Here is an 18,161-nt window from a genome sequence, read left to right as displayed (position 1 = left end):
GACAAGCAGTTCTTATGAGGAAAAAATAAATTAGCCAGTCCACAGCTGTAGTCTGACGTTTACTTTGATCTTTGACCCTAGTCGGGAGGAGGCTCACGCCTCAAGGGGGCTTTCTTTCCGGTTCCTTTCAGCACAAGCTCAATCATTGGAGAAGAGTAGCTCATACATTCAAATTGAGCCAGATTTAAAGCAATTAAAGCCATGGGAGAAGGAATTATTCTGCATAGCCAAAGGCTTTCCCTCCCCGGAGACTGTACCTATCAGGTGCCAGAAGGAGGTTTCCTTTCTCTACGCCCCACCTCCCCCACCCCATCATTCTTAAGGTGTACCCCAGGGCTCTGTCCAGGACCCCTGCTGTCATCTTTGTGGATTCAAGCTGTATGGCTCCTCATTAACTAGCACAGGTTCTTTATAAAATTGTCATGCTAATGCTGCCTGGCACCTATAATCACAGATCCCTGCTTTGTTATCAGCCAGTTATTACTGGGGCATACCTGGCCCCACCCCACCAGGGTAGTGTGTGTTTTAGTAGTCACTGAGGTTCAATTATCTAAATAGAAAATTGCAGAGGTAACGGAATATAGGAATATCAAATAAATATGATTGAAACACTGAAAGGTATTTATTAAATCAATATTATCAATAATAAATACCATTTGTAAATAATTTAAAATATTTGAATACTTACTTACTCCTCTTCGTTCCCTGTGGAACATAAGGCTGCGACTATCTGCTTCCACCTGGTCCTATCCTGTGAATCATGTTGTGCTTCGCCCCAAAATATTTCAATATTGACCCTTTAAATCAACTCAAAACTATTTATGCATATTCTTCAACTTGGTTTTAATGATTTATAACCAACATGGAAGTTGGCTCATAAATAGCACTGTACAGACATCGTAAAATAACAACCACTCAGCCAAAACACTAATTGGTAGCCTATAGCAATTAATGCCATTTCAGAACATTGCGACACAAATAACAAATAGCTTAGCCCCCAGTAGACCATGTCCCATATGACAGTAATAATAATGTAGATCGTCCAGAGAAATCGTAATTTCTGTTTTATAGGGGAATATGTGCACTCTATGAAGTTGTTTTTATTTTCCCTTCAAACTCTACATAGCCTATATCCAAGATCGGTTTTTAAGGTGATGGCATCGATTTACAATCAACTGATTACTGTAGCTCTCTATGAGAGCTGGACACCCTATGAACCGGATGCTGCTCAATCCTAAAGCCCTATACACTGGAATGTGAGTGTGTGTTGTAGCCACTTTCACTTCTCTGCAATTGCGTTTTAATGCAAACTGTCAGTCACTCAAACGAATTAGAGTTTCGGTCATCTTCATTGGAAGAACACAGAACTTCAGAAGCAATGTGAACGTGAAGCCGTCAGACCAGCTCATGCCATTGCCGTAACCCGCCAACCACTGACTCGGCATGGATAGAAACTGGGGATTATGGGAATGATGCAGGAATAGAGAAAAACAAAATCTTCCTTTTAAAATCTGTCTGCCAGAGTTCAACCAGCAAACCCATGAGGAACATTTGCTCAATGGCCAGGGATAACCATATTGCACCTCGAAGGTGGGGTGCAAATATACACTTGTCATACCACACGTTACTGCCGCAATGTGAGGCATAACGGCTTGCCTTTCGGCAGGCTTTTCTGTTGGAGACCCTCGTTTTAGCCTCTCAGTTAAGGACAGAAGGAATGGGAGCACCGCTGCAGAGGCAGCAGAAAGTCTTATTTATTTATTTTTCGTCCTAAGAGAGGCCTTCCTTTAGCCTAATTCTCATCTTTTTTCCCTGAAGCAAATGATCTGGCCTCCGGGGCTTTTGCTGGGCATGTAATCGGAATATTGATCTGGCCCGGGCCATTTGAAGACCTCAGGCCGAATCAATGCTGGAATTACTCATACATCATCAACCAGATGCAAATCTGAGAAAGCCTATTGGACAGTTCCTAGAAAGCACGGTTTTACCGTCAACTGTACTGTTCCCAAAAACACGATTTTGGCTTCTTATATGACCAAAAGTGAGGCAAAACCTCTTGAATTATTTATGTACGGATAGGCTTACCTCAACTGACCGCCATTTGCAGCCTACTGATGAATAGGTCCCGGTTATTGATTTGATGGCTTAATACTTTCCTGCAGTCAAAACTGCTCCCTATAATTCTGTCATTTGAGGACAGTGATGGGAAAAAAATTACACAGGCAGCTAAAATTCTGGAATATTTTAGGGGTTCACTGGCACACTTCACTGAACATTATTGAGCAGATGAGGAAAAATAATCCTGTTTACGTGCAGAAACTCGTGAATAGATTCATTGTTGAATGAGGCCAACCATGAGCAGATACTAAATTTGGGAATCTTCACGCTGTGCACAAATATATTTTGTTGAATCTGGATTCGGCTAAGTCGGATGGCAAGCAATTACACCAGAGGTCGGAGGTAGGTCGTCCTGGGGCAGTTACTGACGACTGTCATTGCCAAATGTGCCAATACTTAGGGGTCCGAGCCGAACAGCTGCTGAAAGAGTATTGTACATGTACTGGTTATTTTTATTCTGCCAGTTAGGAACAAATGGCTGCACAGTCAACAGGGACTGAGAAAAACTCATTAAACTTGGCATAAGTGCAAGCTATGCTAATATGGCGCCAACCGGCCTCACAGTTGAGCTATAACGGGCAGCTGAATGTGCAAACTTCAAAAAGATTAACTCCTGAAGCATATGAAGTAAAGACACCAAACATGATGCAGTGACCAATCTCCTTACAAGGAACAAATCAGCTTTTATATATAAAGTCCACCATATTAAATTCCCCACCCTTTCAGATAATTTGCTAGATCTGTTTGATATACCAAACTTGGACTTTCATTAGCTAACTGGACTATCCTCTTGAAATGTTATCCAAAAAATGTTGCTATGCTAAAAAAAGCAGGCCACAGTAAGCCAATGAACTTTCAGTGGGTGTGAATTTTTACAAAAAATATGAGATCACAAATGGTTTGACATAAGACAACTTGATATTCACACTGACAACCACACCAACTCTCCAGACCTATGGCATTAGCCCAATCAAAACACAGGCTCACTGTGTCCCAAGTATTGAGAAATATTCACTTACAATCACTGTAACTTTGCAGAGATTGTGAGGTTTATGCAGCGACCAACACATACATATTCCCCATGGCCCAGCCACTCCCACTCCCTTTATCAGGGAGTTGGGCCTGAAGATAGTCTGGCCAACCAGTAACACTAATTGTTCATTTAATTACCTGGGAGAAAAGAAAACCAGGTATTTGAGGGCCAAACACAAGTACCCAATGGGTTGCCACTACCATGAATTAGCTAACTATTTAATTTTTCCCCTTCAGTTTTGAACAAAAATGGCTGTAAAATCAACAGGGCTTTAATGCTAATGAATAACTGGGCTGTTCTAGGAGTGGAATATGCCCCAGCACCTGGCTAAGTGGCTTTGTGTTGTTTTTTTTCTTCCATTGCCTGTATATATGGGGCCAGTGGACAGGCCAGTACAGGGCCATGTGCTGGGACACTGGGCCATTTTGTGCATTTTGTTGGTTGAACAGTTCGGATTTAACTGTGTTTGATAAAAAAAACTGATTTGAGTACCCTTTTTTTGCCACAGCCACCTCTCTCTTTTTGCTGTAAAACTCATGTTGTAAAGTTTGCTGCATTTAGCTACTTCCAGACCTTGCACACTTGTAATATAGGCTACTTGTCAGTTTCCTCCATTATTCAATTGCCATGAACAAACATATTTACATTGGATGCATGATTTACAGTGATTGGAACCATTAACATGAATTCACATAGTTGCACTACATTGAAACATCTTTCCAAATATTTCAATTATTGCTAAACTTTCAGAGGTTTTTTTTTTTTTTTTTTTTTTTTACTTTTAGACAAAGCTTTGCTCTCCATGCCTGAATTTAAGTATTACCATGGCATTAGGATCCCTTAATCTGTTCTGCATATCATGAGAAATCAAGTTTGTTTGTTGGCTTTGAGTGCAACACACTTTACAGATAAAGAGATTTACCTCTAAGCATAGCCTATACGATGAATCGATTTGACCGATTAATTTAATTTGGCTCCATTTTGTCTTTCACACAACTGTATTTTCCAGAACAAGAAGAATGCTACAGTGTGAAACCAAAAATAACACTGCATTTGCCAATGGTTTATATTCTGATAATTGGAAGCAGTTATAGTTATTGCTAAATGTTTATAAATCATCCCTCTGTGTGTGAGTGTGTGTGTGTGTGTGTGTGTGTGTGTGTGTGTGTGTGTGTGCACGCATGTGTAGCCAAAGATCAGTGGAATGTCTTGTCGTTGGAAGCGGCGAAGGGAAATGTAGCATGCGCTCCTTTGCCAGAGCAGCATTAGGCCAAACACATTGTGTAGTGTAAAGCGGCCTTTGAAAGACCTCTTTATTGATTAGGAGGGCGAGGAGGGGTGGGAAAAATCAAACAGACTCTACTCTATGCCCCTCTCATCGCCGCTGTGGCGATTAATGGAGCCCGCTGGGGACGCTCTGACGCCTTCCAAACCGCAGGCTTCCAGCCACTTGCCTGGAAGCACAACCTGGCATTTGAGCCAACTGCATGAGCCATTCCCAGTTACAAATAGAAGGGTAAAAACAAGACCAGGTTAAAACCTAGTATATGGCTGGACCTAACACACGTGATCCGGCCGGCCAATGGTGTAACTTCATCACTCAGTCAGTCAGTCAGTCACAGACATTCGCGTTTGTACGGCTGGCCCCACTGCTGAGGTCCAGCCAAAAAACAGCAAAGAAGAAAGTCTGCAATTATTTTTTCTTTAAAAAAAAACCCTTTCAGTTCAGGGTGACAATGATTGCACATTTATATCTTTAAGTCCTGAGTGTTCTGATAGGGCAAATACTAACTGGACCATTAGAGCATTTGGGGTAACAAAAAATACAGAAATACATAAACACAATTAAGCATTGATGAATGTAGAACAGTGGCACCCTTGCTTTGGGGTATTTTAAACAGATGTCAATAGTATATAGGCTCCTGGTTTTCTTTTCATAAGTTCAAAGTGTTCAAATTCACAATATTAATCTCACAATGACTTCAAAAATATATTAAATTAAGCTTGTGATGATGTGGTCTGACCAAATTACTCTGTCATGTTTGGTTCAGCCGCTATTCAGAAATGGTTATTTTGATTTGGACATTTTATGTTAAGAATTTACTCTGGCTTAGGGTAAGACTCTGAATATTTGCTAGAAGTGAACAAACCTAGACTGCAGGTTGCAGGCACGCCGCAAACTCCACGTCTTCAAAGACCAGCATTTCAGACAAGCGTTCCCCATCGACAATAAGGGCGAGCTGAGCCAATTTCAAAGTAAGATTTCCATGTGGTTCTCCCATCTGCTGCTTTAGACCAACCGACTGGCCCCGACAATGAACTCTTGTTTTACAGGGAATAATTAAGTAGGAGCTGTCTGGCCTACTTCAGTCTGATCTGGTAGCGCTCACTTCCCAAACCCCTCCTCCCCCCCCCCCCCCCCACAAAGAAACTCCGTCCAAACAGGCCATTTTCTCACAACAGTGGTATAACCACTCGCACACCACTTCAAAACTTCTAGCAATCGCTTTCCGTATTTCCACACAAACAATAAAATAAACCTCTTGTCGAGCGACAGCCATTTTAGCATCAAAGGCTAAACGAATGAATGACAGCCCAAAACCAAGCAATTTTATTTTCCTCGAATAAAATGGCCGGGCTGTGTCCGGAAATAAAAAAATAAAACACAAGGTCACAAATTGGGAGCAATCCGTAGAGAGATTTGCCCATCTGTTTCCCAAGCGTGAAAGCACAGCTCCTGCCAGAAAAGGTAGAGAAGCACAATAGAGATGACTACTGACGGGGCCGCTCGCACAAAGAGCAAAGGGCTGGAACACAACAATGAACAAATCTTCACACCCGTACACGGCTGGGTGGCTTTTGTTCACTGGAACAAAAAACCCATCTGACCTCTTATTTGTAGCTGCGAGGCACTGTTCATCAAATTCTGAAAGGCTCCGGAACAGACCCTTGAAGTACACCCAAACACAGGTTAGTACGTGAATAGCCTGACAACCTTTAATGTAAGTACATTGCGCAATTGGTGGGCCTACTGTATTGAAATCGAAAGGGCACTGCAAAAACATTTCACAACCAGATGTTCGGGTCACATCAAAGTGGTCAGTGGATAGTTTTTGCAAGTCTGCTTGAGTCAACAGAAAATAGGCCTCCATTCTTCCATTCTTACCAGAGGCAAATAGTCTTTAGTTCCTCCATTAAACTTTGCTACAGTACCAAAACATAACATAAATTTTATATGATGTGTAATTAAGACGACAAATAAAAGCCAAGGCCTCATTTACCAAAATAAAGCAAAATAATGATACATTCAATATTACAAACTTGGGGGTAATTGTGATTGACCAAATGCGGGCTTTTTTTCAGTGAGTTCTTTGTGTAGCAACGATTGATGGAGAAAACTACACTTGTCCTTGAACACTCATTCCACAAGACAAAGTCCTACCAGGTATGAGACAAGACTTGGTACATGATAAAGGAGAGAACCAACAACGGACACCTCGGAGGTCAACTGAATGCAAGATAAAGGTTTTCTGTCGCCTAGCTTGAATGAATGACTGAATGACTACTGCGACAATGACTCAGGCAACGCTGGGCAGGAGGTTGTGGGTTAAATACCACAACGCCGGCTAAGGAGCCACACCGTGCGATTGGAGGCGGGGGGTCAGCAATTTGGTCAAGGCCGCAACGGAATTAGCGGGCGTTACCAGGAGAATAAACGGCCCGTAATAACTGCCATTTCCTCGTTCAGCTCGACAGTCGTCCAGCCCCCAGCGAGCCAGGTCTTCACCACCCGGGCAGACCATCGGTATAGCCCGCGTGAGGTCGACGACTTTACTCAGGAAATGCTTCCTGTGTGCCAATTGCCTTTGACATGTTAAACCAAAATCATGACTGCAGCCAAACCCTACGAGTTACAGGCTCATACGGAATGGATGTCATTCGGAGTTGGAATGCTGAAGTAGGAGAGGGCGTGAGACACAGCTCTAAAGATGCATGCGACTGGGAAAGAGGAAATGATGCAATCACTGACAAGGCAACGTGGAAAAAAAAAAACCATGAAAGTTCAGACGACATCCAAATTACTGTTGGTTTAATTACAGGCCAATAAACTAAAATTAAAAATCTAGGCTACACAATGACAGTGGCCTTTTTCGTTTTCGTTTTTATTAAGGCAACCATAAGGCAAGAACAAGATTCCATTTTCGTGTCACCTTCAGAGCCGCACACATTTGTTCTCACCAACTTCTGCTCCCAACGCGTTTAAAAATCAGTGATCACTCAATAAATCACCGTATGGATTTGGCCGTAAACCGCACAAAAGGCGCGTTAGATAAAAACTTGAGACGATTGCTGTTGACGCGCTTTCTGGGAATAATTCTAGAGGCCGACTGGCTCAAAAAAAATGGCTGGTTGGACCAGAGGACTAGATCAATGGCACGGCAATCCTTTCAAAACATTTCTGACAGCTCCATTTTGGAAAGAGCGATCTCATTTCTATATTTTTTTTTTTTGCACATGATTGATGAGACTTTAAGCTCCTATTCTGGAACTCAAGGTCCTTTCTCCTCCTTTTTTTTTCCCTATCCTGGTTACTGCAGTCACCCCTGTGTGTGTCTGCTGCCTACGAATAGGGTCACTGGAGAAAACTGTGGACAGGCTTAAATGAAACTGGGTGAAAATACTGGCTTCAGACAAACTCTAGAAATTACTTGATATTAAGCCGGTAACAAAACTCCTGAATGAAAGGTAACAATACACACCCGTTGCCACCGAATAACAGCCTTTATAAGGATTTGCATCAAGTTTACATCTTATTGTGATTTAGCAGAAATGACTGTGGACGACTATCCATGTAGGTGTTCAGAGGATGATGAACTTATTCTTATTAAGCCATGAAAGGTCAGCACGTCTAACTATTTTCTAAATGGCGACGCGCAGAGATGGAAGTCTTTGTACAACTACCGTGCAAAAGTGTTCAATTATTAAAGCACCAATGGATTTCTGACATTTTTATAGATACTAAATTAACTTCCCCCTACAAGCCAATGTGTTCTCCAAGGACACTCCATAAAAATATAATTAATGTGCTACTGGTCCGATGTATTCACTGAATTACATGGAGGGAGCAATAACTAGGAAAGGGTTTTACATTTATCAAATCAGGCAACTTTCAAGGCCTTTTAAATGTGATAATTGTGATTAATAATAAGGGGAGGCACTTGGAGTGTCGCACATTTTGAATATGTAGGGCAAACGATTCACAATGCCACAAACCTGGGTGTCCATGTAATGTCTTTGGATTCTATATCTTCACACACAAAGCGCTTTTGTCCCCTTCAATTTAAGAATGTTCGCAAAAGTAACATTTTATTTGGGAAACTGGTTTCTTCATGTGATATCTAGGTATCTATCAGATATAGTGAAATCACGTTAAGCACGTAAATTAATACAGATTACAGTTTCAGCCCAAAAAGTCACTTAATTTAAGCTGTATACTGTCAGGATCTTTCCAGAGTACAGGAATGCAGCTGCTACATGTATACATTGTTCAACCAAGGGAAGTTTCAAAGTTCATGGGAACAAAGTTATTTTATCTCTCATATAATTAAATTCATATAATCTCACAAAATTTAAATTCACATAATCTCATGTATTTAATATTCAGGAAATCATATCTGCACACAATCAGGCCACGCTCATGGAACGGAGCGTTCTGTTCTACAATCTCAGGATGTTCACTGGATAAAATCATTTTAAAATTCATGTAAGGTTATGCGGTCTTTCAAAGACAATTTATGCCATCAAACCCTATAATGACAAACTTAAATTATTCCACTAAAAAAATGTTTTGAAGTGAAAGAACTGATTCAACCACATTACAAATGGATGGACAAGATTAGCCATGACAACATAACATGAAGCATCCTAAACACCAATATTCTTAGTGGGGGGGGAAGCCAGTTCAGAGATGACACAGTGGATGGACTACAATTGGACCACTGTCTGTTGGGCCTTTTGAAATAGGATACATGCTAGGCCAAACAGCCATTACGTTGGTGCTTAACATACAGGTGTCAGTGTTTTGTGGATTTCAAAAAAAGCTTTATTGACAATCAAGTTCAGATGGAACCATTGTCTTTAGCATGCGGGCTCAATTAGGCCTAAAAGGAATGCATGATACGGCACAGTGTACAATAAAAATTAAAAAAAAAACACCAACAGGAAAATTCTAAGTACATCCATATTTGTTATGCAGCCTGGCTTCCAGCGGCCAACAATGTGCTTGATTAATGATGGAGTGCAGGCTTGAACGCACTCCTAATGAAGCCTTTTAATATTCACATGCCCGGCATTACTGATTTTGTAATGTTTCCCAAAGTCCGATGGCTTCAGTGCCGAGCCCATGATTCAGATTGTCACGCGAAACCTTTTCCAATTCGCATGTAATTCTTTTTGACAAGCGTGCGGGATTTCTGCAGGGCGCTAACCGCCCCTCGCCAGTACTACCGCGTTGGAATCCGCCTCATATCCCAGGGCTTTTAATGTCAGCCAGTTACATAAGACCGCCATCATCCCGATTGTAATTACTACATGGCATTGTTTATTTCAGATCAAATGTGCACACTGCGGGGGATAAGCTCTGGGAACACTGAGGAGACAGGCAGGCGGAATCAACAAGACCAGTTGACAAAAGAAGAGGCGGATAAACTCGTAGGCTTTACTCAAAGTCACGCACCACGTGGTCGTTTACGTCTCAGGTATGGTTTTAGACACCACTGAGGAAGACCTGGGTGTAGCGGATCTACAGATGACTCGAGGTACTTTGCAACGTGCAGGTTGGCCTCGCCCACGATGGCGAGCCATTCCAAAATACAGTAGAGGTGCCAATCAACCGTGGAATTCGCACAAAACAAGAGACAGATGGTGGATTACTCTGGTGGCTCGTGGGTGGATTTGAGCACTATAAATGGAAGGGAATAGAAAAAAAAAACATTTCAAAACAAGTCAGCAAAGACTTTGTTTACCTAATTTTTTTTTTTTTTTGAAAATATATAAGCAATGTTGCAACACCTCAATATAGTCATACTATTTTAACCGGTAGAAACACTCAAATTAACATATCCCCTATTTTGCAAGTGTAAATAAATAGTGCATCGCAATTCCTTCACAGCAGTATTGCAATTCTAGAAGAAAATGTTAAAAGGGAAGTGAACCTAAAAACCAAGGCAACACCTATTTTGAAGTAATGACAGGACGCAGGGGTTATGGGTTCGAGTCCCAACAGTGACGCAGTCAAGTAGATCGAAATGCCAGCCGATTTGCAGATATCCACGAAACAGGCTGTCTTGCAAGCGCAGTACAGTTTAATATAGCTGGGTATTCGGAGCAAGTTTGAAATGTACACTAAATTGCCCAACTCGATTTGCAGTACACTGGCGACTACAATCAGCAATACGTAACGTTAATCAAATGAAGACGGGAATGATGTGAAGCCATCGCACCTGGCTGCCAGAATTACCAACACTGATGTATACCTTGTCATTCCAAAAAGAGATATCAGCAGCAAAAAAAAAAAAGAAAATCGAATGCTGGCCGAACAAAAACTACTTTGGAAAAAGCATCCTTAGCGCTAGCTAGCTTAACTTCGGACAGACCCCCCGATTTCCCCTCAAACTGAAACTAGCTAGCCAACTAGTTGGACATTAGCTGGAGTTAGCTAGCTAGCTTACGTTAATTCACTCAAGCCTGTAAACCGACTTACTTTACACTAAACGATTAATCTGAGACAGGGAAATGAAAAGTTAGCTAGCTAGGAAAAATACTGTTGTATGCGATATAAACTGTAGCTAGTTAGAAAATAATGATTGGCTATTTTTTGCTAGACATATCTAGCTAGATATCCAGTCAAAAACTATCCGACTAGCATTGGTAACTGGAAACCTAAAGTGCAAAGCAGCAATATGTTAGCAAACTAGCCGACGTTACCCATCTATTGCTATGTGCTAGCATCTACAGTGATTTTCGCATTGCTAGCTATTGCCAAGTTATTTATACATGGAATCTGTCAAGTAGGCTAGCTACCTAGCTAACGTTAGCTTGTTTCCCCGGGAGCGAACTGGAAATACTCGATTTATGGAAAATAATTGGCCAAATTGGGGGAAAATTATGCTATCGACCGCAGTAATTAGAAATGATGTTAACTTTGACAATAAGACAATCTGTGGTCTTAAGAAAATGCGATGGAAATTAGCTGCTCTGCTAAAGTAGCAAGTCACAGTCGCTTGTTAGAGAAAGGTATCTAGCTGTCCCATACAGTTAATTTAATTAATTTATAAATCTAGTAGCGTATACTGGTTGCTACACCCGCTTGGAATGTTTCTCATTCATGAGTCAACGCAGAGCACAAGTTTCAGTTTACAATTGCATGCATGTTAGCCTACAATAGCAGATAAATAAAAAACAAACAAACAAATAAAATCGACCCGTAGGGTGCTTAAACATGCAGTGCACACCCTCCATGATGTTAAATGATAGCCAACCAGCTACCAAGCTACCTTGAGTTTGATGGCTTCGGGATTTGTTGTCCCTTCTCAGTAAGAAGACTCCGTCAGGTCTCGCACAAGCTCACAATTTCTCGCTGGCTCTCCGCTAGCAGACAAGTTTTGAAACCCTTCAGAAAAACGCACAAATCCACAAAAACAGGCTTCTAACCCTGGCGGACGTCTCTGGCAGTTTACCAACAAGCTTGTGAGAAGGAGACATTCTTTAATTCCACTTTAATTTGACTTTTTCATATCCCCTCCGTTTTTTCTTGGAAAGAGAAACTCGGAGGCGGTCCTTCCCCTTTGCTTCGTTACATTGTCTTTGTTGAAGCGCCTGGTTGGTCGCTCTCATGGCCTATCCGGGCGCGGTTTACTGGACGGTTCGCGACTTTCATGAAAGTAACAAGGCGGAAAAATTCCGGGTTGGTGCGTTTGATTTTTATAACAGCCGATCTCGGTTTCGGGCTCCACCTAATGGAAAGTAGGTCGTATTGCTAACTCTCAAAAGCCACTCATACTGAAACGTCGATGCATCACTGTTTCCGCAGTTGCATCGATATGAAATGTATAAATCGACCCAGAGAACTGCCAAACTCTCGGTGCTGTATTGGTATGGGGCATGCCACCCCGGCACGGCGTAACTTCGTATGTAATTCGTATCACGTTGAATCGTTAATTTACATGGCAAACTTTTATTCGGGCACGTCTGAGGCACTGAAGTTAAAGCATTTGTCATCTTTGAAAGTTATAGCGTAATGTATCTTATTTCAATGATCTCTTGAGTGTCAATGGGGTGGGGGGAGTCTGTCAGATCTAATGGTTACATTCACATCACAGCTAATTGCATCGTATTCTTTCATGATTGGTTGTTATTGCATATCATATTGTTAGAAATGAATGGAAATCGCATCGTATCGTTGTTCAGAGTATCACTATCACTATTGTATCGCGATGAAGCTGTTTCAATCCCTACTCCTTACTGGATTTTCATTAGAAGGTGCTGCAAATGTATTGACTTCACTTACCCTCTCAAATTTATGGTTATTCAGGTTCATTCTTAGAGAGGTCAGTTATGCAGCACAGGCAAAGCTCACCGTTAAGTTAAATGAGATTAACAGGAAAAAATGTTTGTATTTTTGTTGTTCACTACACATGTACCATAAACATATTGATTACAACATTTGGGCGGAACAGAATGCATTTTCAGCTTTAATGTTTCCCTCAATTAATCATTGTCCTTTGTTTTTGTTTCATAAACCAGTCCGGATTGTGGGGCAAGCTGAACATATTTAATCTTGTAAAACATTTTTTTTACAGTCTAGATGGCCTTATCATTGATTATTCACAGCAAAAAAACTACAAAATACTGTGTATACAAAAGTCTTGAAAGTATAGCTTTCAACTGCGGCTTTGGAGGCACATATATTTACAGTGCCTTCCAGAATTACTGTCACGCTTGAAAAAGATGAGCGAAGAAGATGATAAAAAATAGACAATATACAGCATGTAATGCGCTAAATTGTATACTGAAAATGGGGAAATGATATTATTGTACATTAATACAATTCCTCAGAGGAAAGTAATATTTTCCACCAAAAAATATATTGCAATAATACCTACCTCCCTTTTCAATACCATTTGCAAGAATAACTCCTCTGAGTCATCTTCTTTAGTATTTTATGAGATTAGTGAACATATTTGGGGGTGGGGGCTTTCACCATTCCTCCATTTTCAAGATGTAATGTTGTTTTATATAGCCTTCTTTGCTCATCTTTATCAAGGGTGTGAATAATTTTGGGAGGCAGTATATTTCCATGCAATGCCTCTATTTGCATATTTGATGTTCTGCACCTATGAAATTCAAGGTTGCCTTTGAGCACACACATCCCATGTTGAGTAATGCACTGTGGTGACCTTATCAAGGTTTAGTTGACCCAATAAGATAAAACAGAGTGGTTTCAGCTATTTCAGCGACGCCCATTGTTAACAGGTACCTGAAATCAGGCATGCAGTCATGCAATCTCATTTACAAACATTGCCAGTAGAATGGATCATACTGAAGAGGTCAGTGACTTTCAGCGTGGCACTGTCACAGGATGCCACCTTTCCAACAAGTCAGTTTTTCAAATTTCTGCCCTGCTAGAGCTGCAGCAGTCAATGGTGCTGTTATTGGAAAGTGGAAACGTATAAGAGCAACAACAACTCAACCACAAAACGGTAGTCCACACATGCTCACAGAACGGGACTGCCGAGGGCTGAAGATTGTAGCGTGTAAAAATAATCTGTCCTCGGTTGCAACACACACTGCAGAGTTCCAAATTACCTCTGGAAATAACGTCAGCACGAGAACGATTTGTCAAAATGGGTTTCCATGGCTGAGCAGCCGTACACAAGCCTAAGATCACCATATGCAATGCCAAGCGCTGGCTGGAGTGATTTAAAGCACGCCACCGTTGGACTCTGGAGCAATGACAACGTGTTCTCTGGAGTGATGAATCATGCTTCACAATCTGGAAGTCTGACAGAAGAATCAGGTTTTGGCAGAATGCATAGTGCCAACTGTACTGGCCCGAATAGCGCCAACTGTAAAGTTTGGTGGAGGAGGAATAATGGTCTGGGTCTGTTTTTTGTGGTTTGGGCTCAGCCCCTTAGTTCCAGGGAAGGGAAATCTGAACGCTGCAGCATACAATGACATTCTAGATAAATGTGTGCTTCCAACTTTGTGGCAATAGTTTGGGGAAGGCCCTTTCCTGTTTCAGCATGACAATCCTCCCGTGTACAAAGCAAGGTTGCAGAGTTTGGTGGGAAAGAACTTGACTGGCCTGCAGAGAGCCCTGACCTCTACCCCATCAAAAGCCTTCCCAGTACAGTGGAGGCTGTTACAGCAGCAAAGGAGGGTCCAACCTCATATTAATGCCCATGGTTTTGGAATGAGATGTTCAACAAGAACATATGGGTGTGATGTTCAAGTGTCAACATACTTTTAAAAATGTAGTGTATATCCAGGATTCACCTTTATGACAGAGGACACGCAACAGAATGGCCCTAAAGTTAGATTTTTGTTCTTGCTTTGTATCGTAAATTTTCATTTATGGAGTTATGTGCATTAAGCTGTGTTGCATATGAACACGCTGGTCTGGAAATGCTGTTAGCCTGGCCTGGCATAATTAATCAAGTGAATGCACTTATGTTCTCTAACACTGTAAGTCATTCTGGATAAGAGTGTCTGTTAAATGAATGTAATGTAATATATGTAATGTAATCATGTCTCACATGTTATTTGAATGTCATCATGTATTGTGTCTTACACAATTTATGTATCCACTGAGCGCTCAGAAGTACAGCCATGTAATCAATTGATTGCACTAATGCTTAAACTACCATTTGTGCACAGGCATCTTAAAGTTGTAATACACTGTATGTTGTAGCACCATAGTCTACACTGGGCTCATCCTGTTACTGTATATCAGCAACCATGAGCAACAGTTATCACCATGATCATTATCATGAACAGCATCCACACTGCCACCACCAACACCTTCATCATCATCATCATCATCCTCTACTCCTTCATTATAGCTGGTCATCTGCGCTTTTTTCTTCTTCATCATCATCATCATCATCATCATCATCATCATCATTATCATCATCATCATCATTAAAATCATTGTCATCATTTTATTTAACAGCATAATCCTCATTTAAAGCTAATACATAATACTCACTCATCTCAAACTATTTATTTCATGAAAAAGTAATTTTTTACTCTATTAATTCTTGAGGCAATCTTGTATTGGGCCCCTCTCTACGGGATAGAAATACTTAAAATGGGGTGCAGTGATCCTTTTGCAGTATGGAACAAAGTCTGACATCAGCCTTACCTTCTAAGTACATTAGCATGCCCAATCCACACCAGGCACTGGACCCCACGCCATTATGGAATCACCAGAACCCTTTACTGTTGTATTTTCATTTTTTTGTTCACGGCCTGACAGTTAATGACATTATGCATAGAAAGTGACTGTCGCGGTGAGTTACTGGCTCTTCGGTGACTCAGTGCAGACGAGACAGACACTGCGTTGTAGATCAAAGGCACATCTCCAGATGAGTCGGTGTGAGGAAGAACAAAGTGTACACGTCTCTGGCTCTTCCGCTGACCATTGTCTGACCTTCACATCGTGTGCTGAAGCCAATCAGCGATGCCAGCTTCTGTGGGGTAGTCCATTTAGCTGCTGTCGAGCACCAGCCAGCAATATAAAATATAATCAATCCAGCAGTTCCTAACAAAATGAGAACCCATTTTCTGCGCCACTTAACTGGTTTTCGAAATTGAAGTTACAGAAAGAATTCCAGGTTTTTAGACCCAGTGCTATTTCACCATAATAAGCTCGAGAGATTGCGGACAAGACTAGAGGAGAGTAACTTAAAATACATTCTTGAGTTTCCACATTCAGCAAAGCAGCTTTAAAAGGTGCAGGAGATATATCTAGCCAGAGAAATGGATTTTTCTTGTACTTACTTATCTTGTCCAGTAAATACTGCTTGCTTTTCAGACCCACACTAGTGTCCCTTTAAAAAATATTGATACACAATTGATTTAGTCTTAAGTTTTATTTATTCATGAGGTTTTTGTTTCATTAAACAATATAAGGTCATATGCACTTTTCACATGGTACATTGCTGATTAGACAAGCATTTTTTATCAAGCCCGATTTGCAACATCATGTAAGAGGAACCATCTAAATGATTTTATCTGCGTTAGCTTGTTTTTGGCGACCAAGTGCCTGTTGATCGGAAATAACGGCATGAAAACAAAACAGTGCTTAAACACGATCTGATCTGATAGGCTTCTGCTCTGAACAGCTGCCTTGCGGTGACAGATTGACCAAAGATAATGGAATTTACTGGAACCAGGTCCACGTGTACCCTTTGAAATCTAATGCCTTGCAAGACATCTGCTGCAGCTCTACCTGTGGCCTCTTGCTTGTTTGCGACAGCTAACAAAAGCTGATTGCTTGCTATTGCAGATTTCTCTTCATTTTTTTATCTTATCCTTGTATCAGATCACTCATATTGAATGCAGCAGCATTGGGATAACTCAATAAATCAAACAAACACAACCAAGGGAAGCAGGTGGCTTCCTGTTAGGAAGCAAAAAGCACACAGAGAGTGTATGGCTTAATTGCTCTGTGATGAGTAAAGGCCTTATATGACAGCCTTCATGCAGGTTAAAATATGCTCTAAGATTTACCAGGGACCAAACTGGTATTATATTGAATGTTCCATACTTTCCTCCTAACAATGAGTTCAGAATCAATTCATCAACTCTTAATGGGACTTGTAGGCATCTAGGATAGGTTTATGAAATACAAGTTAAAAGCTTCCTTGATATTGTTTCAGAATTTATTAATTTTTGATTAGAACCAGAAAAAAAGTCCTGACAACAAATCACATCATAGCGCAGTCAACCATCCAAGCTTTCTTTGAGCGAATTTTCTCCTATCCCAATAAGAGTTTTGATCCAATCCATTCAGCAATGAGCAGGGGAGGGAGCTTTTTTTGATTAATTTGAGTGACATAATAGTTCTGACTCCTCCCAGTCTGATGGGGAGGTGTGGGGATGCGGTCTTAGGCCGGGCTCTCTGTCCCCACAGGAGACGAGCTGGGATCTTCTCCAGAGCTCTCTCTGAAGACGGGAGTTCAGAGCAGTTCGTATCTGCCCCAGGGATGTTTGCAGTCCTGAGCAGTGCCATACGGACCAAGCCATTGGTCCAGTCCAGGACTGTCCTGCTCCAACAGAGACCACAGATCTACAGCAAACCACCCAAGCAGAAGATTGGACCAGGGGTGAGTGCTGTAGTCCCTAACTAACCATTACACTTTGAATCTTCATCAGGGCACAGTTCACAGACACACACAACTTGTGGTTCAGACCAGTCCTGATCCGTTTAGACTTATTTGTGTGATTGGTGGCTCTCCACAGCCACACACATTACAGTTCTACAGTGTATGATGTTTCTAAACCTAAATCATTGGTCATGTAGCACATGCACCTGAAATCAGTGCTATACATTTAAAAATGAGATGGGCAAATGTATTGATCAGCATGTATTGAGAAGTGTGAAAGCACAAGTTGACAAATGGTTGTATGACCAAAAAAAAAAAAAAAAAAAATAAAATAATAATAATAATCGGAATATATTTTGTACAGAGGCAAAAAACAAAAAACAAAAAACAAAAAAAACAAAAACAAAACAAAAAAAACCTTTGGTGCCTGCAAAGCTGAAGATAATGCAAATTCAGCTCAGGCAAGGATGAGCAATATTACCTGTGGCAGAGTGATGTGTTGCTTGTTCTTGTTCTGTTAGAGAGTTCATTCTAATACAAAGTGCGGCAGCAATTTGTGAAATAGTTTTCATAGCTTTTTACATTATGACCTTTTTACTGTGAAGATTTTGAAACTGCTG

At 41.0% G+C, this 18,161-nt stretch overlaps 1 protein-coding gene across 2 annotated transcripts in view; it reads right to left on the bottom strand.

Moving 5' to 3' along the window:
* Positions 1–12,095, bottom strand: part of LOC135257121 (BTB/POZ domain-containing protein 7-like) — a 47,187-nt gene extending 35,092 nt beyond the window's left edge. For both annotated transcript variants that reach the window (XM_064339564.1, XM_064339565.1), the window contains exon 1: positions 11,707–12,095. The gene's annotated coding sequence lies outside the window, so the exon portion shown is untranslated. The remainder of the gene's footprint in view (positions 1–11,706) is intronic.
* Between the last annotated feature and the right edge of the window lie 6,066 nt (positions 12,096–18,161).

This window comes from Anguilla rostrata, chromosome 6 (genome assembly GCF_018555375.3).
Source record: "Anguilla rostrata isolate EN2019 chromosome 6, ASM1855537v3, whole genome shotgun sequence".
Lineage (NCBI taxonomy): Eukaryota > Metazoa > Chordata > Actinopteri > Anguilliformes > Anguillidae > Anguilla > Anguilla rostrata.
Note: the sequence above shows the minus strand (reverse complement) of the source record. Positions and strands in the feature narration are given on the sequence as shown.